This window comes from Bos mutus, chromosome 6, assembly GCF_027580195.1.
Source record: "Bos mutus isolate GX-2022 chromosome 6, NWIPB_WYAK_1.1, whole genome shotgun sequence".
Classification (NCBI taxonomy): domain Eukaryota; kingdom Metazoa; phylum Chordata; class Mammalia; order Artiodactyla; family Bovidae; genus Bos; species Bos mutus.
Window position 1 is genome coordinate 87,620,902 of NC_091622.1, and position 27,589 is coordinate 87,648,490.

Here is a 27,589-nt window from a genome sequence, read left to right on the forward strand (position 1 = left end):
GATTTTGGAGCACCCAGATCAAATCTCACTGCTTCCACTTTTCCCCTTCTATTTGCCGTGAATTACAATGTAATGGGAAAAAAATCCACTTACCCAACAATAAGAAATTAATTATATCAATTATGGTATGTCTACTCAATAAAATCTATACAATCAGTTAAATTATACTCTACAAGTAAATTTAGAGGAGGAAATTATTTGCACATCAACACTAATGAAATAAGAATACATGTGGCATAATTCCAATTTTGTATTTTAAAAGTAGATATGATGAAAATAGTCAAAATATTAAAAGTCATTACCTCTGAAAAGAGATATTATAAATATAAATGTTCCTTCCAGATCTGTGCTTTGATGTTATTTCTTTAAATAACTGGTTGAATTTGATAGTGAAAACACTTGAGCCTGAAAGTGTCTTTGAGAAGAAAGTTTATAAATTATGAAAAACAAAGCCACTTTTTAAAATTTTTTTATATTTTTAATTTTACTCTTTGGTTTTTATTCTGTATAAAATTTTTTTTTAATTTTAAACCTGTTTTAAATGATCTTTTTTGATAGTGCTCTAGCATGGAAGGATGGTTCCACCTTATCACAGGCCAGAAGGACATAGAAGCTCAAATTCCCCACTTGGCCCCTGTTGATACTTAACAATGGTGGTGCCCTTCCTTACTGCTGGGCAGGGGTAGGATTTGGCCTCCACTGACCCTTAGGTGGGGGTGGCCTTGTTAGTGCTGAATGAGTGACTATAAAAGTTCTGAGTCTCTACTAGGCCTCCAGTGACACCACCCCAGGGAGAGGGTGAAGGGTGCCTCCTTACTGCTGGGTGGAGATGGAGTAGATTCACCACCGTCATCACAATGGGTGGACCCATTATCAGCCAGTAGGGATGAAAGTCCCTGTTCCTTACTTGGCCTTTTCTGATTCTTGGTCACACTTCATGATAGCCTCATTAGGCGGAAAGTCTAATTCATGCAACTTCTGCTGGCATAAATAGGGGGAAGGACCAGAGGTCTTTTTGTGGTGCGTGGATAGAAGAGAGCCATACTGTCTAAAAGTTTTACTCTTGATTGGCAGTCCCTTTCCTGGTTCTTTGACTAGAGAAAGAAGGTGTTGGTTGGAGCTGTGTTTATCTGCAGCCATTGATTGGCATTATTGGATTGCCAGCTTCTGCTCCAAATCTGAGATAAGGCTAAAAAGAAAATTTAGGAAATTCACTAATGTGTCCTTTCTTAGGTCTTGATATCCAAGTTTGTCTGGCTTCTTCTTTCCATCAATCAGAATCTTCTTAGGTTTGTTTTATTTGTAATGTGCAAGAGCTTGTTTTATTTATAACATGTAGGAGTTTTAGTTATTCTTAGTAGGAGAAATAGGGAAAGTATGTCTCCATCATCCCAAAAGCAAAAACTCTGCTAATAAATCCTGATAAAGTGAAATCTGTTGTTTTGGTTTTTTGGGGGTGGGGGATGTGGGAGTGGGGTGGGGGGCGGGGGAGTGTTTTGTTTTACCTTGACATTAAAGTCAAGTAATCTGAGACTCCTTTTTACAAATGAAGAAACTACATCCCTTAGAATTTAGAAAGTGAAAGTGAAAGTCACTCTGTCATTTGTCACTCTGACTCTTTGTGACCCCGTGGACTATACAGGCCATGGAATTCTCCAGGCCAGAATACCAGAGTGGGTAGCCTTTCACTTCTCCAGGGGATCTTCCCAACCCAGGGATCAAACCCAGGTCTCCTGCATTGCAGGTGGATTCTTTACCAACTGAGCTATCAGGAAATGATTTTCAAAAGAAACAAAGTCTTTGTTTGTAGAACCAGAATGAATATTCCTAAACCATCATGTTTCTAAGAAAAATTATTTAGTTTTCTTCAGTTTAGTATCACCTAGATATTGGTAGCACCAATAAAGTGATTTCCTTGGTTATGCTGAATTATGTGACTAGCTATGGTATTCTAAATACAGGACACTGTTGCACATTCTATGTTCCAAAATTAATAACCAGCTTTTCAATCTATTTCTAAGTTATAAAAACTGAAGTATTATTTTATAGTAAATACAGTCTAAGTAAAATTTGTTTCAAAACAATTTCCCTCCAAAATAAAATTTTGAAGAAATAAGACAACGGAGACATTTACTTTGGGAGCTGTGGTATTTGAGAGCTAGAAAGGATTTCAGTGTTCATGTAGCAAAGAGGAAAAGAAAGGCTTGGGAGGCTGCAACCAAATCCTCTCACTTTAAGACCCAGCTTTCATGCTAAGGAGCTCAGTGACCTTGAATGAGCCATGTGCTTGTACTAGGCTTGGTTTTTCCAAAATTAGCTCTCAGATTTCATTATTATTATTATTATTTTATGATCTGATTTCCTGTAAGAATATTACAGATACATGTAATAATTTTAGCCCAACTAAATGCACTTATAAAATTGGAAGAATAGAGTTATCTTTCTGAGCAAGGAAACAAAAGATTGCATATCAAGACGTATAAACTTGACTCACAGATGCATGCTACTTACCGCTTTCCAACCCCCAGAGCACAGTGGAATGTTCTCAGTAATCACTCTCACATCAGTGTAGGCTGAGCCAACCTCAGAACCTTACGGTCCACAGCCATTTGAGGTTGAGGAGTCACATCAGTGCAACTGGTATTTTTCCAAACAAATTTTAAAATTTTCATTGAGAGTTGCTACACACACCACCCAGAGTGTTACCAGATCTTTCTGAAATGCTAAGTGAAAATGAATCCAATTTAATACTTAAGTAACATTTTAACTTTACATGTAGGAGTTTCAATTTTTATGCATTACTTCCTAGCTATACTTTCACAGAATGTTAGAAATAATTTCCTTCTTTTAATCCTAGTAATTTAACCCTTTTCCATTTGACAGACATTTTTCTCCCTTTACTTTTAGTTGATGTGAAATTTGCATGGCTGATGGTACTTTCAAATTAAACAGCTCATACATAACTATTGCTATTATATGGGGTGCAATTATAAGTGTCAAAGCTGCAGCTGGCTTCCTCCTCTTCCTTTCAACTAAAAGAAAAAAAATCACTGAGTAATACCAATGGGATAAAGCTTCTGCCATGGTTTCTTGGATGAGAATTAAGTATTACATGCAAATCAAGCATGCATTACAATTTTGTGAAATAAATTCTTAGAAAACTCTTAGTTCAGTCATTTTATAACCGTATATGCAATGGTGCTTTTATTAGGATATATAATGGTTTAATCAGTCATTATTCATACCCATTGATTCATGACTTGAAAAGAATGCCCTTTCAATAGCCCATATGGAAACTTAAGGATGTGGTATCAGCTATTTTGAAAACCTATATATTGGCAAATTTTTATTAATAAGCTCTTTATTAATGTTCAGTTTGTAATAAGTAACCTGGGTCTTCCACTTGTCATTGGATGCTGGAGATCTTCCTAATTATTACATCATCCTTCTGTAAGGCACCCTTGGTAGTGTGGGTTCCTTCTACTACTACTGCTACTACTACTAAGTCACGTCAGTCGTATCCGATTCTGTGCGACCCCGTAGACGGCAGCGACCCCATAGACGGCAGCGACCCCGTAGACGGCAGCCCACCAGGCTCCCCCGTCCCCGGGATTCTCCAGGCAAGAACACTGGAGTGGGTTGCCATTTCCCTGTCCAATGCAGGAAAGTGAAAAGTGAAAGTGAAGTCGCTCAGTCGTGCCCGACTCTTAGCGACCCCATGGACTGCAGACTACCAGGCTCCTCTGTCCATGGGATTTTCCAGGCAAGAGGACTGGAGTGGGGTGCCATTTCTGGTCACTGATAACTCTGTGTTTCACTGCAGGCTGTGTTGCTGTTCTAGCCTAAAACAGTCACTTAACAGTGACTTAACGGAGAGATTATTCCTTCCTACTAGTTCATACTAGTTGAAAGCTTCCATTTGTTGTCCCCACCACCCTAATCCCTGGAGGAGATCTTGATTCCTTTTGAACCATAGAGTTCAGTCTATTAAAGCCATGTGTTTTAAATAGAGAAAGCCTTCAGATTGGCTTCAGGATATAAGCTCTCTCAGATAAACAGATGGAACCATCTCCTGGCTGCCATTTTGCTTCATTTCTTTTGAAGTATTCACTTTGGCTGACTTAAAAGTTTTTGAGATTTACTTTTCATTGAAGTCATGTATTTGGATTCCATCAGTGGAATTTTTTTCTATTTTATGTATAAATAGGCTATTCTAATACAAAATAAACTTCAAAGTTTGTGAAGCCAAAAAATAAAATAATAGCTACCCATATATTGTGACTACTACTATCATGCTAGAAGCTTTAAATATATTATCTCCAACCCTCAGAATAGCTCTGTAAAGTATTTATTATTTCCTGAGTTTTATAACTGAAGTTAAGGAAAGTAAAGTCACTTTTGCAAAGACAGCAGAAGAATGAAAACTGAATTCATGACTATCTAATTCCAAAACTAAGTCTCTATCTATGACACCATTCTATAAAGAAGAATGTAATGATATGAATTTCACACAACACATACAGAAATTAATTTCATTATATGTTATACACTTTACATGTACTTTTGACTTTTCAACACTATTCAATAAATACTTTTAAGCAGCTACTGTGAAGCAGGCCTAAGTGTTTAGGGAATCAAAACTGAATGAAACAATTCCTGCCCTCAGGAACTTCATTAAATCTGGTGGAAAAAATAAGGCAAGGACAAGAATAGCTCTGCTACTGCTGCTGCTAAGTCGCTTCAGTCGTGTCAGACTCTGTGCGACCCCATAGACAGCAGCCCACCAGGCTCCTCTGTCCCTGGGATTCTCCAGGCAAGAATACTGGAGTGGGTTGCCATTTCCTTCTCCAATGCATGACAGTGAAAAGTGAAAGGGAAGTCGCTCAGTCGTGCCCAACTCCTAGCGACCCTGTGGACTGCAGCCTACCAGCCTCCTCCGTCCATGGGATCTTCCAGGCAAGAGTACTGGAGTGGGTTGCACTTTGAAACAAAGATAAATACTGCCGCAGAGGTATAAATAGAGGTTTCTGGATGTTCAAATGCAGAAGTCCTACAGGTCAGTATGTAACTATAATGTTTATAGCACTTACTATGTTCTAGCTCTTGTTTTAAGTATATTATTTTTTAGTTCATTTAATTCTACCATGTTTGCATCATTATAAAGATGATTTTAAAAACCTCATTTTAAGGAGGGGGAATAAGTTCTGAATGACTAAAATAACTTGTCTGAAGATACCTATCCAATAAGAAGCTACGTTGGGTAAGCCTGTAATAGAAAGCAACGTGCATAACTGCCCTGTGGTAGAGCCTATGTACTTAACTGCTCCGCCATTCTTCCTAGTTTGGAAAAGTCTCTGAATTGGGATACCTATCCAAAGTCTGCCTCAAAGAAGGGATGGACTTTATTTTTAGCAGGCCAAGATGGAATTCCCTTGCTGTCATCTCCTTTCTCTGTCATAATGATGTTGCACAAATTGGGGTGCAGGGCTGATTTCCTGCTTTGCAGAGGAAAAATCACAGGCATCAGGAGATCAAGTGATTCCTTAATAAAACAAAAGTAAGCTGAGAAATTGTGAACATTTTGCTATCTATGTTGACAAATACAAGAGAAATAAACACACTTATATAATTGTATTTTCTTAAACTATATCTGAAAGATATCCACAAAAGGGAAACTATGGTAGCTTCTGAGTCAGAGAATCAGTGAATAATATTCACTATTAACAAAACAGATTTATTTTACAAGTCAAGTCTGAAGAATAAACAAAAAAAACAAGCTGAATAATATTTGCGGGTAAGAGTGAAAATAAGGAAATGAGAGTGATTTTCTTATAAAACCCGGGCTAATTCATCATGGAACAATTACAAATTTTTTTCAAAAAAGATTTGACTTCTTCCTTTGATTGGATGTTTTCAAACTGTGGTGTTGGAAAAGACTGTTGAGAGTCCCTTGGACTGCAAGGAGATCAAACCAGTCAATCCTAAAGGAAATCAACTCTGAATATTCATTGGAAGGACTGATGCTGAAGCTGACGCTCCAATACTTTGGCCACCTGATGCAAAAAGCCGACTCATTGGAAAAGACCCTGATGCTGGGAAAGCTTGAAGGCAGGAGGAGAAGGGGATGACACAGGACAAAATGGTTAGATGGCATCACCAACTCAATGGACATGAGTTTAAGCAACCTCTGGGAGACAAGTAAGGACAGGGAAACCTGGCATACTGCAATCCAGGGGGTCACAAAGAGTCGGAAACAACTGAGTGACTGAACAACGACAACTTCCTTTGATGACCTGATGGACAACATGTATTCTGAAATATACATTCCATACATTTTAAACTGTTTCCTTTCAATGTACAATATTCTCATTATCTTAAAGTCATACTTTATATATAAACACATAGAAATAAATCTAATAGAAGAAAATATCACTTCACTTTCTTATAATTTTGCAAATCATTGTTACAAATGCATAGAAACATATTCTTCAAGTAAATAAACTCCTAATACCAGAATTAATGTGGTTTTAAAACTGTCTGTTTTTCACTATGAATAATAAATAAAACTTCTGATAAATAAAAAAGAACTCTTTCAAAATTACATATATTTCCTGCAAAACTTAGCATTCTAGAACACTATTTTCAACTTAGCCTATTGTTTGTATGTGTGTCCAAAAATCTGTGTACTGATTGCCAGAGCTTTCTATTCCTTTTCACCTGTGGTTGTCACTGTGTTTGACGCAACATCTAATATTTGTAGGTATATATGTTGTACATCAATACATTCCCAAGCGCATGCCCCAACACTTGAAACATTAGAACTTGCTATAGGTAGCAAGAAAAATAAAGTGTGTTATTAGGCTTTTTTTAATAGCAGAATTTATTATTATCTTTAAAAATACACATGGCCTTGGTAAAAGACAAAAGCATGAGAATGGTAAATCACTCTTACGTTCAAGGACTAAACGTTCTTTCAAATAGTTAACTGCAAAATGCATAAAACACACAAAAATGGTATGTAACAAATAGTAAAACATAATGGAAGTTTAACTGTTAAAAGAATAAAAGCTGCTAAATGAATAATAGCAGTAGCCAAGCCGGCTATGATTTCATACTTTTCCATTGTAAAATGTAGGAATCCATTCACATATAATAATTCCAGAGGGAAAGTTCCACACTTTTAAGATATTTGTGGAGTAACAAGTCAGCTTCACTAGAATCCTCCTCATTTTAAAGACAAACAAAACCTGCTGATGCTTCACATTCCTGAGAAAAGTAAAGATTAAACCTCCCAAGAACTAGAAATGCCTAATTACCTGCTTTCTAGAATAATTTTCTCTATACCCATACAAGAGACAGGCAAATAAGAAAGGACAGAATAAGCACTGTTATCATGAAAGTTGGGGGGTGGGGGGAGGTGGCTGGTGGCGCTTCCCTGGTGGCTCAGATGGTAAAGAATCTGCCTGCATTGTGGGAGACCTGGGTTTGATCCTTGGGTCAGGAAGATACCTGGGAGAAGGGAATGGCTACTCCAGTGTTCTTGCCTGGAGAATTCCATGGACAGAGGAGCCTGGTGGGTACAGTCCATGGGGTCACAAAGAGTTGGCCATCACTGTGCAATTAACACACATACACACACACATATCACGAAAGGGCACATGTTGTAAGGACCAGTCTGCTAAATTAAATGACTGGTGAACTCCATCCTAGGTTCCTCTAGTTTTTTTATACTGTACACACTCCCTCAACAAGACAGAATTAACATATCTTTCAAAAGGTTGTTCTTTTCTAGTCTAACAAAAATAGAACTCAATTTACATTTGACAGAAATAACTAAACTGGGAAAACTCTTTACTTCCTCCCTAATTCCTTGTGGTAGATTGATTGCATGACTGACCCTAATTCTTTACTTTATTATGTGAGTTTCGAATTCCTCCCACTGAATCAAAGTTTATTTCCACAACCAATGTGACTTGCTTCGGCCAGAAGAAAGAAGTAGAAGTTGCAGTGCCCTGTTCCAACCCTAGGCCTCAAGAGGCCTTGCACAGTCCCAGTTACTCTCCTATATCTCTTCCCTCATCAGAAGAATATACTGACTCTATCTGTTGGTCACAGGAAGAGGACAATGAGAGACACATTGAGCAGAGCCACGTAGCCAGCCAACTGCAGTGAACTCATCCAAGACTGGCAAAACTGTCCACCTAAGCTTAGCATAGATGAGTTGACTTACAAAGTCATGAAAAAGAATAACTAACTATTGTTTTAAACCACTAGGTTTTGGCATAGTTTCTTACTCAGCAACACCTGATATTTCCTCCAGCACTCTTTTCAGTTATTTCTTCTTTCTATGTGAATGTTCCTCCTGATCATCTGTAGGCTCATGAGCCACAGCAGTACATTAACAATGTAAGAAGTATTCCTTTAGAGGAGGAGTTTCAATTTCATTTTAGGTTTAAGATCTCTCCTACTCTCTAAAGAATGCTTTAAAAAACACATGACACAGAATAATCTGGTTTGTTCTTACTCAGCTCTGTCTGTAATAAAAAAATTAATTAAATTAAAATAAGCCTCAATAACATCAGATTATTCAAAAGGGAATGAACATATAATGCAAGATAGTTTAATTATTATACATTAATATATTCTTACTATAAGTAAATGATTATATACTATGACCAAGTGAAATTTATCCAATAAGTGTAAGGTTTATTTAATAGCCAGAAATTAGTCTATGTAATAATACATATGAGCAAAGGACAAAAATTGTATGATTATCTCCATAGATGCAGAAAAAGCATTTGCCAAAATCTAATAGTCTTCTTCCTTGGAAGGAAAGTTATGACCAACCAGACAGCATATTTGACACTACTTTGTCAACAAAGGTCCGTCTAGTCAAGGCTATGGTTTTTCCAGTAGTCATGTATGGACGTGAGAGTTGGACTATAAAGAAAGCTGAGCACCGAAGAATTGATGCTTTTGAACTGTGGTGTTGGAGAAGACTCTTGAGAGTCCTTTGGATTGCAAGATCCAACCAGTCCATCCTAAAGGAGATCAGTCCTGGATGTTCATTGGAAGGACTGATGTTGAAGCTGAAACTCCCATATTTTGGCCACCTGATATGAAGAGCTCACTCATCTGAAAAGAGCCTGATGCTGGGAAAGATTGAAGGTGAGAGGAAAAGGGGACGACAGAGGATGAGATGGTTGGATGGCATCACCAACTCAATGGATATGAGTTTGGGTGGACTCCAGGAGTTGGTGATGGACAGGGAGACCTGGTGTGCTGTGGTTCATGGGGTCACAAAGAGTCGGACGTGACTGAGTGACTGAACTGAACTGAACAGTCTTCCATGATATTAAACGGGCAAAGAGAAAAATAATTCAACCAGAAAAGAAGGAAATTTTCTGAACCTGATGAAGAAAATCCGTGAAAAATACAGAGCTAATGTCCCACTTAATGTTGAAAGACTGAATGTTTTACACTACCTCCAGAAGCAAAACAAGGATGCCTACTCTTGTTACTTATATCAACATTCTACTAGAAGTCCTAGCCAGGGAAATTAGAAAAGAAAAAGAAATAAAAAGCATCCAGATTTGAAATCAAGAGGTAAAGATATCTCTATTTACTGATGACATGATTGTTTATTTGAAAAATCTTAAGGGATCCATAAAAACATAATTGGAATTAACAAGTTTACCAAGCATACAGGGTAAAGTATCCATACACAAATATTGACTGAATTTCTATAGCAATAAACAACCTTAAAGTGAAATCCAGAAAATAATCCTATTTATAACAGCATTAAAAAATGAAATTCTTTGCAATAAATTTAACAAGTTACATGTAAAATTTATGCTCTTAAAACTATGAAATATTACAGATAGAAATTAATAAAAACATAAATAAGTGAAAAGAGATTTCATGTTCATGGATCAGAAGACTTAAAAGCTCAATTTTGCAGTCAATCAATTTTCAGAAAGTTGAAAATATTCTTTTCAACAAATTCTAATGAGAAAGCTGGATATCCACATGCAAAAAAAAAAAAGATGAAACACTTCCTAATACCACACACAAAATTAACTAAATATATCATAGATATAAGTGTAAATCTAAAGGCATAAAACTTTTAGAATAAAATATGAGAGCAAATCTCTGTTAGTCTACATTACTGCAGAGAGTGGCTTGGCTTTCTGGGCTGGTTGCTACAGGTAGTATTAATAGATCAGAAATCAATTTTTATATATGGTCTGGCCATTGTCCATTGATACATTCAGTCTCTCAGAATCAAATACTAGGTATGGAATCAATTTACTCAATATTTTTTAGTCTCAGTGACTTCATTTGTAAAATTTGATTATTAGTTGCTTTCTCTGAACAGGATAACACTATACAGCCCATACAATTATTTTCTGAACTAAAAAAAAAATATGCATCAGCTATTTGTGAGAACTCTAATAGGCCTTGATGCATGCATGCTAAGTTACTTCAGTCGTGTCCAACTCTGTACAACCCTGTGGACTGTAGGCCACCAGGCTCTTCTGTCCATGGGATTCTCCAGGCAAGAAAACTGGAGTGGGTTGCCATTTCCACCTCCAGGGGATCTTCCTGACCCAGAGATCGAACTCACATCTCCTGCGTCTCCTGTATTGGCAGGTGGATTCTTTACCACTAGTGCCACCTGGGAGGCCAAATAGGCTTTGATAGGGCTTCAGTCAGTTCAGTTCAGTTCAATTCAGTTCAGTTCAGGCGCTCAGTCATGTCCGACTCTTTGCGACCCCATGGACTGCAGCAAGCCAGGCTTCCCTGTCCATCACCAACACCCAGAATCTACTCAAACTCATGTCCATCAAGTCGGTAATGCCATCCAACCATCTTATCCTCAGCTGTCCCCTTCTCCTCCCACCTTCAATCTTTCCCAGCATCAGGCTCTTTTCAAATGAGTCAGTTCTTCACATCAGGTGGCCAAAGGATTGGAGTTTCAGCTTCAGCATCAGTCCTTCCAATGAATATTCAGGACTGATTTCCTTTAGGATGGACTGGTTGAATGGAGCATATTGAAATAAAAGATATACTGAAATAGCACAGTCCCTGACACAAATTAGTAAACAATTGGTAGATTTTTTCCCCCTTTTTCCTTAGTTTTTCAGTGTAGGATAGTCCTTGTGACCCCATTTTGGTTGTGTGCTTACAAAGTGAAGGGCTTCCCTGGGGGCTCAGATGGCAAAGAATCCACCTGCAGTGCACACGATCTGGGTTTAATCCCTGGGTTGGGAAGACCCCCTGGAGAAGAGAACAGCTACCTACTCCAGTATTCTTGCCTGGAGAATTCCATGGACAGAGGAGCCTGGTGGGCTACAGTCCATGGGGTTGCAAAGAATCAGACATGACTAAGCGACTTTCATACAAAGTGAAAATAAACAATTATACATGATAAGAAGTATGACTGTAAAACGGCACTCTTTCTCTTCAAGTGAATACAGATTTACCAAAGAAACCTAGATAATATTCCTGCTGCTTTCTAAGAGTGAGCAACAGTCCTTAATGAGTTTCTCCCATCATTCAATCACATACTTTGGCCTTCTATCCCTCTTACAGATCAGTCTATTCAAACTAATGCTGTTGATATTTCATGAAAGTTTTATGTATGCAATTAAATAGTTTAGCACTGAAGAAAGTCTTCATTTTTCTGTTCTGTTTACTAAAGAACACAGAGACAATTGGCTCAGCAGGATGTTTTCTCCATTGCAAATTCCATTTGGTACAACTTAGTCCTCATCTCTCCTTTCAAGAATAATGTTTATGGAGCATTAGCTTACATGGTGTGAATGGTTTCTTAGTTTCTCTAGTCTCCAAATTAGCATATTCCCACCCCCACCCATAAGATGGACAACAGTTAAAACATCAACAGACACAACAATATTGAGGCCTGGAAAAGATGTGTTTAAGCCCACCCTGTAAAGGCACATGGTATACGTTCCAAGTCTGGGATGTCCTACAAAGGACCAGCCCACTCTCACTCCCAATAGACTCCTCAATTTTATCACAGAAATCACTTTGCTTTTGTATTCCAGATGTTTTCCTATAATCTGATGAAGAGCTATAAATTCACAGCTTATATACACTTAATTCTGAGACATTCAAATAAGCAGAAGTTATACCAACCTGGGTGTTTGGGTAGCTTCCTAATACAAGAGAAAAATCAGTATACTGATTAAAACCCAAAGATTCTAGGAAGTTACATGTGGCAAGCATTCCAGTAAAAAGTCATAGAAGTATAGTAAAGCAAGAATTCTATAAAAGTTTATTATTTTTAATACTTTCTATTAGTAGTCTGAATTTTTGGGAAAATTGGCCAGCTTTTCCAGAATACACTTGTGGCATATGAAGTCTTTGGTTTCTTCATACATTTTAAAATTTATTTAGTAACCATTTACAAATGCTAATGAATAGCAGATAATACATGGAGAATTTAAAAATAAATCTGATGTTTTAAAGTGGGCTGATTACCAGTTCACAAAATATAGAACACTGTAGTCTATTTTTTGGTTCAGTCACCTCTAATTTATTTTTAATTAAGGGATTTAAATAGATAAATAAATCTATTATATTTCTCATAGAGTATTGATAAACATTGTTGATTATACATAGATAGACACATAGATAGTTGCTTAGTCCTGTCCGACTCTTTGTGACCCCATGGACTGTAGCCTACCAGGCTTCTCTGTCCATGGGATTTTCCAGGCAAGAGTACCAGAGTGGGTTGCCATTTCCTTCTCCAGGGAATCTTCCCGACCCAGGGATCGAACCTGGGTCTCCCACATTGCAGGCAGAAACTTCACCCTCTGAGCCACCAGGGACTCACCCTGTATGTATGATTATACATATACTGATTTGATTTTTTTCTGGCCTTGTCCTAGACTCACCCATTCTTAGAACTTTATCTATATCTCTATCTCATTCTCTCATTCTCTGTATTCTTTTATTTTTTTATTTTTATTTTTTTTTCTCTGTATTCTTTTAATTGTATCATATGCCAGCCACCATGGTAATTCACTCTGTAAACAAACATATATGACATCAACTATCACCTCAATTTAATTGATTGGGTATTGATAGTTGGTATAAACAAATGGCTCATTAACAAGTTCTTACTGGTTGAAGTCAGTCATGGTCCAATTAAGACAAATAACAATTCATATACACATTCTCAAGAATGCAATAATTCCTAACATTGAGGGCTTACTCTGTGACGAGCACTCCGTATATGCTTTGTATTTATTACCTGATTTAATACTCACGATAACTCTATGACATTGATGCCATTATCATCATCATTTTGTAAATGAGGAAACTAAGTCAGAGACAGTTAAATGACATCAGTATCACATAGTAAGTATCAGATGATCTTTGAACCTAAGTTTCCAATCATAGCGTCTTTTACTACTTACTGCTCAATATTCTCTTTTTATGGGAGTTGCAATAGCCTCTCTTGGAGAAGGAAATGGCAACCCACTCCAGTATTCTTGCCTGAAGAATCCCATGGACAGAGTAGCCTGGGAGGCTACATACAGTCCATGGGATCACAAGCATTGGACACAACTTAGCAACTAAACCACCACCACCAATAGCCACTATTATTGCATTCTTTTGCATAATTTCTAATTTACATAGCATATGGAGGTTTTCATTTGTTCTAACTACTTCAGTTTAGTTCAGTTCAGTTCAGTTCAGTTCAGTCGCTCAGTCATGTCAGACTCTTTGCAACCCGCCAGGCCTCCCTGTGCATCACCAACTCCCGGAGTTCACTCAAACTCATGTCCATCAAGTCGGTGATGCCATCCAGCCATCTTATCCTCTGTCATCCCCTTTTCCTCCTGCCCCCAATCCCTCCCAGCTTCAGAGTCAACATCCAATTTAAATAACCTGAAGATGAAATACCCCTCCAAATACAATCTTCCTCTGAAAAGCCTCATGCATATTTGCCTTGTACTTTAAGCAAAATCCACACTATTATGAACAAAGCAGAAGTCTGCTAATGTGCAAAGACTGAATGTTTTGAATCTCTGAGTTCAGCCACGGGGGTGTGCTTACTGTGGCCCAGTACCAGATGAGGGGTCCAGCCAAGTGTTAGTCATATGAGTCTCAATACAGCTGCTTAGTGTGCCAGAGTACAGCCACCTGATTTTATATCTTTGAAACTAAGTACAGTACCACTTAAATAAGTCGTCTTTATAAAATCAGAAGAATTGAAATAAAAATAGATTTCATAAGGTAATTATCTTTTACCAATAAACTCAATCAAGAAAACTGATTTTTTTTTCCCCATTAACTCAAAAGTTATTTGTGGCAAAATGGTTAACAGCACACAGTACCTGAATTCAGGCGCTAGTGACTCAATTAGGTCTTGAGCAAGTTACTTAAAACCTCTAGGCTTCAGTTAGCTCATTTGAAAACTGAGTTATAAATTGGGAATTACAGTTGTTAGAGAAACTGAATTAATAAGTATAGAATTCTTCTAACAGTATGGCATCTGATCCTGCTTCTTAAGAAGTATATATTCACACTGCAGGTCTTGCAAAGCACTTTGAATCTTATTTCTCATTCTCTATATCAGTTTTTCCTAGTGGGTAGAAATGATGGCTGCCCAAATAAAGAGAAGAGTAAAAAAGTCCAGAATATATGATTTATTAAATGAAAGCTACCATGGATTATTGATGGTGATTTTTATCTGCGGCTGATGGAAACAAAGGTGGATTATGGAGTGCCACTACAATCATGCAAGGTAAACAAAAATGTGCTTAGAGGTACAGGGGATGGAAGGACTAGAGAATACCTTACATGAAATGTTTGGTTTTGATATTACCAAAGCAGTCAGTGCACAAACAACTTTTCCAGGGTAAAGGCAACTCACATATACTCTGATATATTATATTTCTATCTCAATTAACACATTAAAAGCAAAGAAGTTCACATGTGTGTTAGTGAGTCCACTTCATTCACCACTCAAAATATTAACTATAATACATTTTATGATAACAAGCATTAAAAAGTAAACTCTCCATTCTTTTTTCCCTCAGCAGCATCCAAAGAACTGTGCACTTCTGTGGAGGATTTCCATTTGAATAGGAAAATGAAGAAGAATCTCAGGAATGGAAAGATATTTAAAAACAAATTTAAGCAACAACAAATTCACTCTACAAAGAAAGCCAAAACAGCACTAAGCTCTAGCTTCCTCTGCCCCCTGGGTTGCTTAGTCTATCCAAAACAAGTTGGGGGCCAGTGGGCATACAAATCTCCAGTGCGGTCAGTTGAGTACAGGAGCAGTCATTTACCCGAGTTCCCCTATTCTAAAAAATTCAGTAATCATTCGTGGCAATGAGGCCAAACATGCTGTTGCCTTGACCACAGAGTCATCTAACATCTGTTGCCCCTTCACTCTTGGCTCACCTAGCCCTTGTTCTTGGCCACAGAGGTTTTGGTCTGGCTTCTCACAATCAGTATATAATCCTGGAAGCAGGGGAAAAAGATCAAATAAAGATATGGTCACACCAAGATTATTCTAGTCATGCTGTCCCAGTTCAATAATATATGCACAACCAAAGGAATATTTGGGTCTTGAAATAATTTTAAATTAAAACTTTATAAACAAACAAGGAACCAGAGAGAAACTGCCAACACCCATTGGATCACAGAAAAAGCAAGGGAATTCCAGAAAAATATCTACTTCTGCAACATTGACTATACTAAAACATTTGACTGTGTGGATCAGAACAAACTGTGAAAAATTCTTGAAGAGATGGGAATACTAGACCACCTTACTTAATACACCATCTTACCCATCAGGTTTTTCAACGCACATATGCAAAACCCATATGCGGGTCAAGAAGCAACAGTTAGAACCAGACAAGGAACAACGGACTGAAGAAGGAAAGGAACAGGCAGAGCTGACTTTGTCTTGAAAAAGAAGGAAACTCCAGCTTGCACTTTCAGTGAGCTTTGGACTATGTGCCTGGTAGTCATGGGGATAACATATGTACAGCCAAACTGGCATCCTGGACTGATAAACACCAGATTCCATACCAAGATTTCCCATTGCCAAAAAGAATATAATAATTGCCTATGTAGTCAATCACCTTTGTAATCTTTATGGCACCTGTTGTTATGGGCTACAATGTATAACCAGCTAACCCTTCTGATTATAAATCATGGCTGTAACCAGATTGTGTCTCCCCTTAACACTTCCCAAGCTAGGTTTAAGGAATTTGGGGATGTGGGCTTGAGCAGTACACTTAAGGTATATAAGATTTTCACAAAAGTTGGTTTGGGTCCTTGGCTAAGAGAGACTCTGCCTTGGGCCTGCCTGTGTAATAAACTGCCCTCCACTACCTGCATTGTCCTTCTGAGTGAGTTTGTTTCCTGGGATGCATGGCTATAACAGGACTGCTTCCAAATTGGGAAAGAAGTACGTCAAAGCTGTATGTTGCCACCCTGCTTATTTAACTTATATGCAGAGTACATCATGCGAAATTCTGGCTAGTTGAATCACAAGCTGGAATCAAGACTACTGGGAGAAATATCAGTAACCTCAGATATGCAGATGAAACCACCTTTATGGCAGAAAACAAGAAGGAACTAAAGAGCCTCTTGATTTAGGTGAAAGAGGAGAGTGAAAAAGCTGGCTTAAAACTCAACATTCACAGAACTAAGATCATGGCATCTGGTCCCATCACTGTATGGCAAATAGATGGAGAAACAATGTAAACAATGCAATACTTTATTTTCTTGGGCTCCAAAATCACTGCAGATGCTGACTATTGCCATGAAATTAAAAGATGTTCACTCCTTGGAAGAAAAGCTATAACTAACCTAGACAGCATATTAAAAAGCAGAGACATTACTTTGCCAACAAAGGTCCATCTTGTCAAAGCTATGGTTTTTCTGGTTGTCATGTATGGATGTGAGAGTTGGATCATAAAGAAGGCTGAAGCCCAAAGAATTGATGCTTTCAAAATGTGGTGTTGGAGAAGACTCTTGAGAGTCCCCTGGACTACAAGAATATCAAACCAGTCAATCCTAAAGGAAATCAACCCTGAATATTCTTTGGAAGGACTGATGCTGCTGAAGCTCCAATACTTTGGCCACTTGGTATGAAGAGCTAACTCATTAGAAAAGACCCTGATCCTGGGAAAGATTGAAGGCAGGAGGAGAAGGGCATGACAAAGGATGAGATGGGTGGATGGCATCACCAATTCAATAGACATGACTTTGAGCAAGCTCCAGGAAATGGTGAAGGACATTTCTCCAAAGAAGACATACAGATGGCTAACAAACACATGAAAAGATGCTCAACATCTCTCATTATCAGAGAAATGCAAATCAAAACCACAATGAGGTACCATCTCATGCCAGTCAGAATGGCTACTATCAAAAAAGTCTGCAAACAATAAATGCTGGAGAGGGTGTGGAGAAAAGGGAACCCTCTTACACTGTTGGTAGGAATGCAAACTAGTACAGCCACTATGGAGAACAATGTGGAGATTCCTTAAAAACCTGGAAATAGAACTGCCATATGACCCAGCAATCCCACTGCCGGGCATACACACTGAGGAAACCAGAATTGAAAGAGACGCATGTACCCCAGTGTTCATTGCAGCACTGTTTACAATAGCCAGACCATGGAAGCAACCTAGATGTCCATTCACAGATGAATGGATAAGAAAGCTGTGGTACATATACACAATGGAATATTACTCAGCCATTAAAAAGAATGCATTTGAATCATTTCTAATGAGGTGGATGAAACTGGAGCCTATTATACAGAGTGAAGTAAGTCAGAAAGAAAAATACTGATACAATATATTAATGCATATATATGGAATTTAGAAAGATGGTAACGATGACCCTGTATGTAAGACAGCAAAAGAGACACAGATGTAAAGAACAGACCTTTGGACTCTGTGGGAGAAGGCAAGGGTGGGATGATTTGAGAGAATAGCATTGAAACATGTATACTATCATATGTGAAATAGATCACCAGTCCAGGTTCGATGCATGAGACAGGGTGCTCAGGGCTGGTGCACTGGGATGACCCTGAGGGATGGGATGGGGAGTGAGGTGGGAGGGAGGTTCAGGATAGGGAACACATGTACACTCATGGTTGATTCATGTCAGTGTATGGCAAAATCCGCTACAGTATTGTAGAGTAATTAGCCACCAATTAAAATTTAAAACTTAATTTAAAATTTAAAAAAAAAAAAAAAATGGTGAAGGACAGGGAAGCCTGGCATGTGGCAGTCCACGGGGTCACAAAGAGTCGAACATGACTGACCAACTAAACGACAACAACAAAACAAACAATGTGAAAAACAAGTATCCAAATGCATGAATATAAAGTTTTTTTTAACCCACTTGATTTTGTAATGTTTCTTTGTATAAGAATGATTCTCCTCTCTTTTGCTCCAAGAACCTCACTATTCGGAAGAAAACCAGTCCTTCAGTGTTAATCAATTTCTACATTAAACCTTATTGTTTATCTACCCTCAAATAAACAATACTCTGACAGGCTAATTACAATTCCTGAGCATATATTCGGAGAAGGCAATGGCACCCCACTCCAGTACTCTTGCCTGGAAAATCCCATGGACAGAGGAGCCTGGTAGGCTGCAGTCCATGGGGTCGCTAAGAGTCGGACACGACTGAGCAACTTCACTTTCACTTTTCACTTTCATGCATTGGAGAAGGAAATGGCAACCCACTCCAGTGTTCTTGCCTGGAGAATCCCAGGGATGGGGGAGCCCTGTGTGCTGCCATCTATGGGGTCGCACAGAGTTGGACATGACTGAGGTGACTTAGCAGCAGCAACAGCAGCAGAGCATATATTCTTTTCTGTAGGCTCCCCCTTCTACCTGGAGAACTCTCCACAGGTGATCTAAGACAAAGTTAAAATGTTTCACTTTCCTCTTCTCATCCCAAGGCAACTGACTCTTTCAGCTTTGTACCCACTCACATTGAAAGTAGCTCTTTTGCCCCTTTCCTGTTTGCCCACTTCTGTCCCCCTATAACCTTAAAAGAACTTAATTATAGGAATGAGATCACTCAGTTCTGTTCAGTTCAATTGCTCAGTCATGTCTGACTCTTTGCGACTCCACGGACTGCCACACGCCAGGCTTCCCTGTCCATCACCAACTCCAGAGCTTGCTCAAACTCATATCCATTGAGTTGGCGATGCCATCTCATCCTCTGTCATCTCCTTATCCTCCTGCCTTTCAATCTTTCCCAGCATCAGAGTCTTTTCCAATGAGTCAGTCTTCACATCAGGTGGTCAAAGTATTGGAGCTTCAGCATCAGTCTTTCCAATGAATATTTAGGACTGATTTCCTTTACAATTGACTGGTAGGCAATTTAAACTAACTCCTGTCTTATGCTCTCCTTGTAGATAACCTGTTGACTCTTCCTAGATTAAAAAGAATGAAGAATTAAGCAGTTTAAAAATGACTTGCTCTCTACCCTCAACACCCTCCTTATATATCCTGTAGGCAGATCACTCAAGCAAGATAATATCAGCCAGTCTTCAGACAATGGAGAATGATGCAGAACCCAACCTCCTGTCTCAGTTCTTTGAGATTCTTGCTTCTTTTACCCTTTAAAAACTATCATGGCTGAATAGAATCTTCAGAGCTGGTCTTGGGACATGAGTTCCGCTCCTCCGTAGATTGCTGACTTTTCTTATTAAAGCATCTTTCCTTCATCTCTCCTTTCTACTGATATTTGCCTCTCAATTATTGGCTTTTGAGCAGTGAGCAGCCAAACCTAAGTTTGGTAATACTGTTAGTTCACACATTAAATTGTCCTGTCACTGCTGATTTCTACTTTTGCTCAATAGATATTTGGTGTCTCAAAGTCAAGAAACCTATATTATTCATCTTTGTAAACCTGGTGTTCCAGCAATAAATACTATTGGATAAATAGTTGAGTGGTGTTGTAGATTGGGTACATGACATACATGTCCTAGGAGTTAGAAATATAACCCAAATCTGAAAATATTACTAGACAGACTAATAGACTGAAGCACAAGAATTGCTCTGTTATGTTAAAGATTCAGTCAGAAAATAGGCATATGACAACAAAATGATAATGTGAACTAATAAAATGTCCTTTATTCTCCACAGTGCTTGAATCAGTCACGGCACACAGGAGGTGCTTATCAAATGTTAATTAATACAGTAAGTAATTTCCTGCCTTCTAGGTCTGAACTCCCTGTTAAGGGTTCACTGTCTCTTCCTTTTTGTCCAAGTCAAAGAATTCATGGCTTTCATGAATGTCTAGAGAATCATCTCACACTGGAAAGGGCATTGCCACTAGTGTTAGACTAAGTGTTAGTTGCTCAGTTATGTCCAACTTTTTTCGACCTCATGAACTGTAGCCCACCAGGCTCCTCTGTCCATGGGATTTTTCAGGCAAGAATACTGGAGTGGGTTGCCATTTCCTCCTTCAGGGGATCTTCCCGACCCAGGGATCCAATCCAGGTTTCCCATATTGCAGGCAGATTCCTTACCATCTGAGCCATCAGGGAAGCCCTCATGGAAGAAATAACTCAAGTCCTATATACACATGGATGTGCTCAGGTTTGAGGATTTTTTTTTAAAAAGCCTTATAATCAAAGAGGTTAAAATGTAATGCAGTTTCTTAGTCTTGGAGAAGCAGATCGTTTATAATTCTTTCCCCAACTCAGCTGAGACTCATTTGGGAATACTAAGAGATATCTTAGATGTTTTATCACTCTCTGAGTCACAGATCTTTCCAGATTTCAGAATATTACTCTTGAATCAATCTTCAGACTTATGTAAAATATAAGGCCCCATAAACACCAGTATTCTGAGGCCAGGTGAGATTCTATTTCTATTCAAAATCCTAGCACAAGTGTTACAAGGAAAATACAGCACAATTTTATAAGAAAACATCATGATGACACCTCTACGTACAACTTTAGAGAATGCCTTCTAAGCTTAAGAAATATTCGCAAAATGTATCTTTTTTTCTAAGCCTAAAAGAATTCCTATAGAATGAGTATTTGTAATCTTTTTTTATTTTTTCCCCTAAAATCTGGAATGGGAACTAAATAAGCATACAAGAACTAAGGGAACAGTAATCAAGGCTTAGGTGTAGACATGACGAGTTAGGGCTAGGGCAATCACCATCATTAATAACATATGAAGAACTGATGACTTATTATTTGTGCAACAGGAGGAGAAATAATCAGATATTGGGAGGATATCTGCATATCAGGCTGGACAGCATACACAGTAAAAAACATATTTTTCAAACACTCAGGCCTTTAAGGAAAGAAGAGTGACTTATTAGATGGGTAAAACAGAAAAATGTGTTTGCACAAGTGTGGCCCTTCGACTTCAGACTAGTTGATCTACCTTGTGGGTTCATTTTCTTATTTCTACTTCAGGAAGCTACTGAAGCAGGCTCTGCCCTGAGTGGGGAGGCCTAAGGGTTTCCTGCTTCACTGCCTGCAACTGGATGAAAAAGCCCATCCAATTCTGTCAAAGACTGAGTCATCCATTTGTGTTCAGGTTGCACTCTTCAATTCAGCATTACTGTAGGAAAACTAGTACGTTGATCTCTATCTGCATCCTGTGTCTACTTCTCCATTGGTTCAGAAGCCACGTTGGAAAAAGACATGATTAACACTCCCCAAACCCCAAGAATCACCAATGTTTAAGGAAAGAAACATGTAAAAAAAAAAAATGGTCCTACTGGTGAGTGGCGTACCATGAGACTTCAGCATCATGGAAACAAGAAGAGTCAAGTTTCAAGAAGGAGGCAGTGGTTAACCATCAAGTTAATGGAGATGTCCTTCTCAGCCAGGATGAAAATGCATATGTGAGGTGTTGGTCCTTATTAAGTTGCCAGTTATTCAGTATTCAGCCACCAGGCCCCAGCAAAGAAGGATAATGCAAAGGCAGGTTAAAAAGGTTCTGGCCACCAATTCAAGTGTGTGGAGGTGGGGCTTTTCCCACCAGAACATAAAGCAAGCAATGCTCTGATACATCTGGGTGTCCTATAATTTAACTCAATTCTGATCTTATCTGCCTGGAGATAGCACCAGATCTTACAGATCTTACCAGATCTTATCTTACAGATCTTACAGATCTTACCAGATCTTATCTTAGTCCTACACGACCCTCCTCTCTTCAGACAGCAATCAGAAGCCCAGGTCATCACTGTATCTGACTGACAAACTATAGATGGTAGGTTCCAATGAACCTCCTCCTTGAATTTCAGAAACCAGTCACATGTCCAGGCTGTTACCTATACTTCTGACAAACTAGCTATACATCAGAGGTTCCCATGATCCCCTCTTTGGGTTGAAATAGTTGCTGGAATGGCTCATAGAACTCAGAGAAACATGTTACTGACTAGACCACCAGTTTACTATAAAAGGATAAAATTCAGGAACAAGTAGGTTGAAGAGAAGCCCAGGGCAACATACAGAGAAGAAGCACTAAACTTCCACACCCGCTCCAAGGGTACCACTCTGCCCACACTTCCATGTTTTCACCAGTTGCAAAGGTCACTGATATGCGTTCCTTTGGGTTTTATGAGGGCTTCAATACACAGGTAAGATTTGAGTAAATAATTGTCCATTGCTGATTGATTCAACCTCCAGACCCCCTCCTCTCCCTCCCAGAGGCTGTGGGATAGGACTGAAAGTTCCAACCCTCTAAAGACCTGGTTGGCTCCACTATCAACCAGCCCTCATTTTCAGATGTTTTCCCCCTGAAAGTTACCTCATTAACATAACAAAAGATACTTTGCTGTCTTCATTTAAAAAATTCCAAAGGTTTTAAGGGCTTTATGCCAGAAATGACAAAAAAAAAAAAAAAAACCTAATATGTATTTCTTATGAATCACAGTGTCATGCAAATGCTCTAAAGTAAGATGACTAAGGAGTAAAATCAAATGAATGTATGTAATAAAAAAGAAACAGACTCACAGGTATAGAGAAGACACTAATGGTTACCAGTGCAGAGAGGTAAGGCAGGAGAGGAGAGACAGGTGTATGGCATTAAGAAACACAAACCAATACAATATTGTAAAGTAATTAGCCTCCAATTAAAATAAATAAATTTAAATTAAAAAAAAAGAAACACAAACCACTGTGGTTAAAGTAACTAAGCAACAAGAATATATTGTAAAGCACAAAGAAACAAGGTAATTATTTTGTAATAAATTTAAATGAAGTACAACCTATAAAACTATTGAATCACTAGTCATATACTGAAACTAATATATTATTAATAAATCAATTATACTGTAATTAAAAAAAAGAAAAAAGAAGTCCCAATTATAATCATAGTTGAGGGGGTGGGGGTGTCAGTCTAGGCCCTTAGTCAGTCCAGTTAACTTTAGTTGTAATTGCTGGCTAACATAAATAAAGGCGGACTCAGGCCATAGCATTGCTTAAGACGACAGAGAAAGTTAGGGTTGTTGCCGATGCCACACGGCACACTCGCTAGTGTAACGAGAAGGGACTAAAGTAGATAAGAACATAGCTTTCTATACAGAGTGTTCCCCAAGTGGCTCAGGGGTAAAGAATTCACCTGACAGTGTAGGAGACACAAGAGACGTGGGTTCGATCCTTGGATTGGGAAGATCCCCTGGAGGAGGAAATGGCAGCCCACTGCAATATTCTTGCCTGGAAAATCCCATGGACAGAGGAGTCTGGTGGGCTACAGTCCATGGGGTCACAAAGAGTTGGACACGACTGAGCATGCACATGCATACATTCAAAACAGAGGCGTATGAAGGAATCATATAGCCTGTTTTACTTTTGCTATGTATTCCTTGAACATCTCTTTATGCTGAGAAATAGAGCCATTTCTTGGGTTATAAAAACTCATATTTCATTATGGAAATTGCTAAGGTGGATGGATCATTCTATAAGTTCATAAATGGCTAACATGAATAATACGTGTGTGTGTGAGATAATGTGTTTAAAACATCCTTGCTTGCTGCTAAAGAACTAAGGAAAGAAAAAAAAATCTTTCCTCTTTCTACCTGTCAACTGCAAATCATCACTTGCCATCTACCTTTACAAGGATTAAATCATGTGCTGCTGCAGCTACTGATTTTCAACACCCCCTGAAAGGAGTCCAGGGCGGACAGCAGAAATGAGGCACTCTGTGCTCCAGGGAAAGCTGGCAGGACATGTCTTCAGATAGTTAAATATTTTCAGGAGCTGATTACATGAACCCAATTTTTGTATCTCCTCATACCTAGAAAATGACTAAAATCCTTCATGATGATGAATGTTCCACATGACTAGCAAAAATTTTATGAGACTAGGAGAAATCTTCCAGAAAAATATGTGCTTGATTGCATGTATTCCCTGTTCACCAAAATCTCACATATACTGACTTTCCTCCCTGCTTTTTTGGAGCAGTTTCTCAGAGCTGTCTAGGATGCTGTCTCCTAGGCTCTAGTCCTCATTTTGCCCCAAATAAAACTTAACTGGCAACCCTCATATTGTTGATTTTTTTAAGTATGCATACCATTCAGTGAAGCAGTTCACATAGAGGAGAATTTGCTACTAAAAAGCAATGTTTCTAGAAATTACAGTTTTGTAGCAATTAGGAGAATAGCCATGTGGAAAGAAAAAGCATCAGAGTATCAGGTAATATGAAGAGAAGCAAATAGGAAAAAAGAGATAACAGAGGAGGTTACATTTTGGGCAACAAGCAAGTGAAGCAGGGATGTGAGGCATGGTTGAATTAGCTAGTGCCAAGCTTCCAAGGGGAGCTAATAAGGTCAAGTCTGACAGTCACTATGGAGTCAGCCCCTTGGCTCTTGAGAAAGGGCAAGTAGAAGTTAAATGCTGGACAGATATGTAAGCCCAGGACCAGTAGATTTAAATTCAATCACACTATAAATCAAACGTGAACTTTTTTTAAGAGAAAATGATCTTAATCTTTGCCATGCAGATAAACCGAACCTAGAAGCTCTTAGAAAAAAAGTCTCAATTCAGAAATAGAAAAAATGTTTTAAACCTTTGAAGACATCTGAACAAAAACTGCATTTCCTTAACTGCCCCATATCAAATTTTCAGTAAAACGCTTAAGAAAATATAATGAAGAATATTCACTGCATCAATGAAGTGTAAGAAAAGAAGATATTAATTCAGAAATTGGGATAAATTTCTGTTACAAGGCTGGTGTATCAAGGTTGAGAAACGCAATAAACAGCCTATGCCTGCTTTGCTGCTGCTAAGTCACTTCAGTCGTGTCCGACTCTGTGTGACCCCAGAGACGGCAGCCCACCAGGCTCGCTGGAGTTAGGCTGAGGGAAGTTGCGGCCAGTTCACATCATCTACCCAAAACCCTATCATCACTCTCCATCTGCCATCTAATCACGACTCCAGTGTTGGATCTGTTCCAAACCGGAAAGTGAAAAGTCGTTGCTTGACTGTATCAAAATTGTACCAGTGGGACATTCCATGTTATATTTCTCTTCCCTTCCATGTTCCTTCAGTATCTCTTTTACACACATTCAGAGACTGCATTCCTGGCATTATGGGCCAGTGGTGGAGGAACAGGAGAGGTGGTGCCAGTCTGCAACTTCTCATGCCCACATGGCGAGCACAGTAGCTTAGGGAATAGGCTGGGAGAGTATTTAGAGCAATGCATGCTGCAGGCTGGAGAAGGCAATGGCACCCCACTCCAGTATTCTTGCTTAGAAAATCCCATGTACAGAGGAGCCTGGTAGGCTGCAGTCCATGGGGTCGCTAGGAGTTGGACACAACTGAGCGACTTCACTTTCACTTTTCACTTTCATGCATTGGAGAAGGAAATGGCAACTCACTCCAGTGTTCTTGCCTGGAGAATGCCCGGGACAGGGGAACCTGGTGGGCTGCTGTATCTGGAGTCCCACAGAGTCGGACATGACTGAAGCGACTTAGCAGCAGCATGCTGCAGGCTGAGGTACTTAACACACCTCATCTTCTCACAGATTCAAAGAATTATACAGTGGAAGTTAGAAAGTTTGTATATCTCAGCACATGTTGAATCTTTGATAGGCAAAAGAAATTGACCTAGAAGTTATGTACATTAACCTTGGCAGCAGGCCATCTCAAAATAGATGCAAATTCTATGTTTTGACAAACACCAAGTCTGTGTAAACCTTTCCTCATTCACTGACAATTAAGAGGGAGTATACACAGAGAAAGACAAATAAGACATGTAATCTGGGCTGGAAGAAGCACAAGCTGGAATCAAGATTGCTGGGAGAAATATCAATAACCTCAGATATGCAGATGACACCACCCTTATGGCAGAAAGTGAAGAGGAACTAAAAAGCCTCTTGATGAAAGTGAAAGTGGAGAGTGAAAAAGTTGGCTTAAAGCTCATTCAGAAAACGAAGATCAGGGCATGCGGTCCCATCACTTCATGGGAAATAGATGGGGAAACAGTGGAAATAAATGGGGAAACAGTAGAAACAGTGTCAGACTTTATTTTTTGGGGGCTCCAAAATCACTGCAGATGGTGATTCCAGCCATGAAACTAAAAGACGCTTACTCCTTGGAAGGAAAGTTATGACCAACCTGGATAGCATATTCAAAAGCAGAGACATTACTTTGCCAACAAAGGTTCGTCTAGTCAAGGCTATGGTTTTTCCAGTGGTCATGTATGGATGTGAGAGTTGGACTGTGAAGAAGCTGAGCACCAAAGAATTGATGCTTTTGAACTGTGGTGTTGGAGAAGACTCTTGAGAGTCCCTTGGACTGCAAGGAGATCCAACCAGTCCATTCTGAAGGAGATCAGCCCTGGGATTTCTTTGGAGGGAATGATGCTAAAGCTGAAACTCCAGTACTTTGGCCACCTCATGTGAAGAGTTGACTCATTGGAAAAGACTCTGATGCTGGGAGGGATTGGGGGCAGGAGGAGAAGGGGATGACAGAGGATGAGATGGCTGGATGGCATCACTGACTCGATGGACGTGAGTCTGAGTGAACTCTGGGAGTTGGTGATGGACAGGGAGGCCTGGCGTGCTTCGATTCATGGGGTCACAAAGAGTCGGATACGACTGAGCGACTGAACTGAACTGTGCTGCAACTACTGAATCCTGTGTGTCCAGAGCCTGTGCTCCACAAGAGAAGCCACCATGATGAGAAGTCTGTGCACCTGGTCACAACTGGAGAAAGCCCATGTGCAACAACAAAGACCTACCCTAACCAAATATATAAGTAAATTATTTCTTTAAATACTGTAGAAAAAAAAGATATGGGTATGAGATTAAGAGGTAAAAATTACTGTGTATAATATAGGTAAACAACAAAAATATGTTGTACAGCATAAACAAATGTAGCCATTGTTTTATAATAACTTTAAATTGAGAATGTATTTAAAAGAAGAAGAAAAATGAGTGTGCAGAAAACAATCTACCATGGATTGAAATTAAGGTAAGGGTTCAGATCAAAAAGATTACTTTTGAAAATTGTTATAAACCCCAGAAAATAGTTTTTAGAAATTAACAGCTTCATATTTAATTAAAGAAAAGGAAAGCATGCCTTCCAAAATAAGAG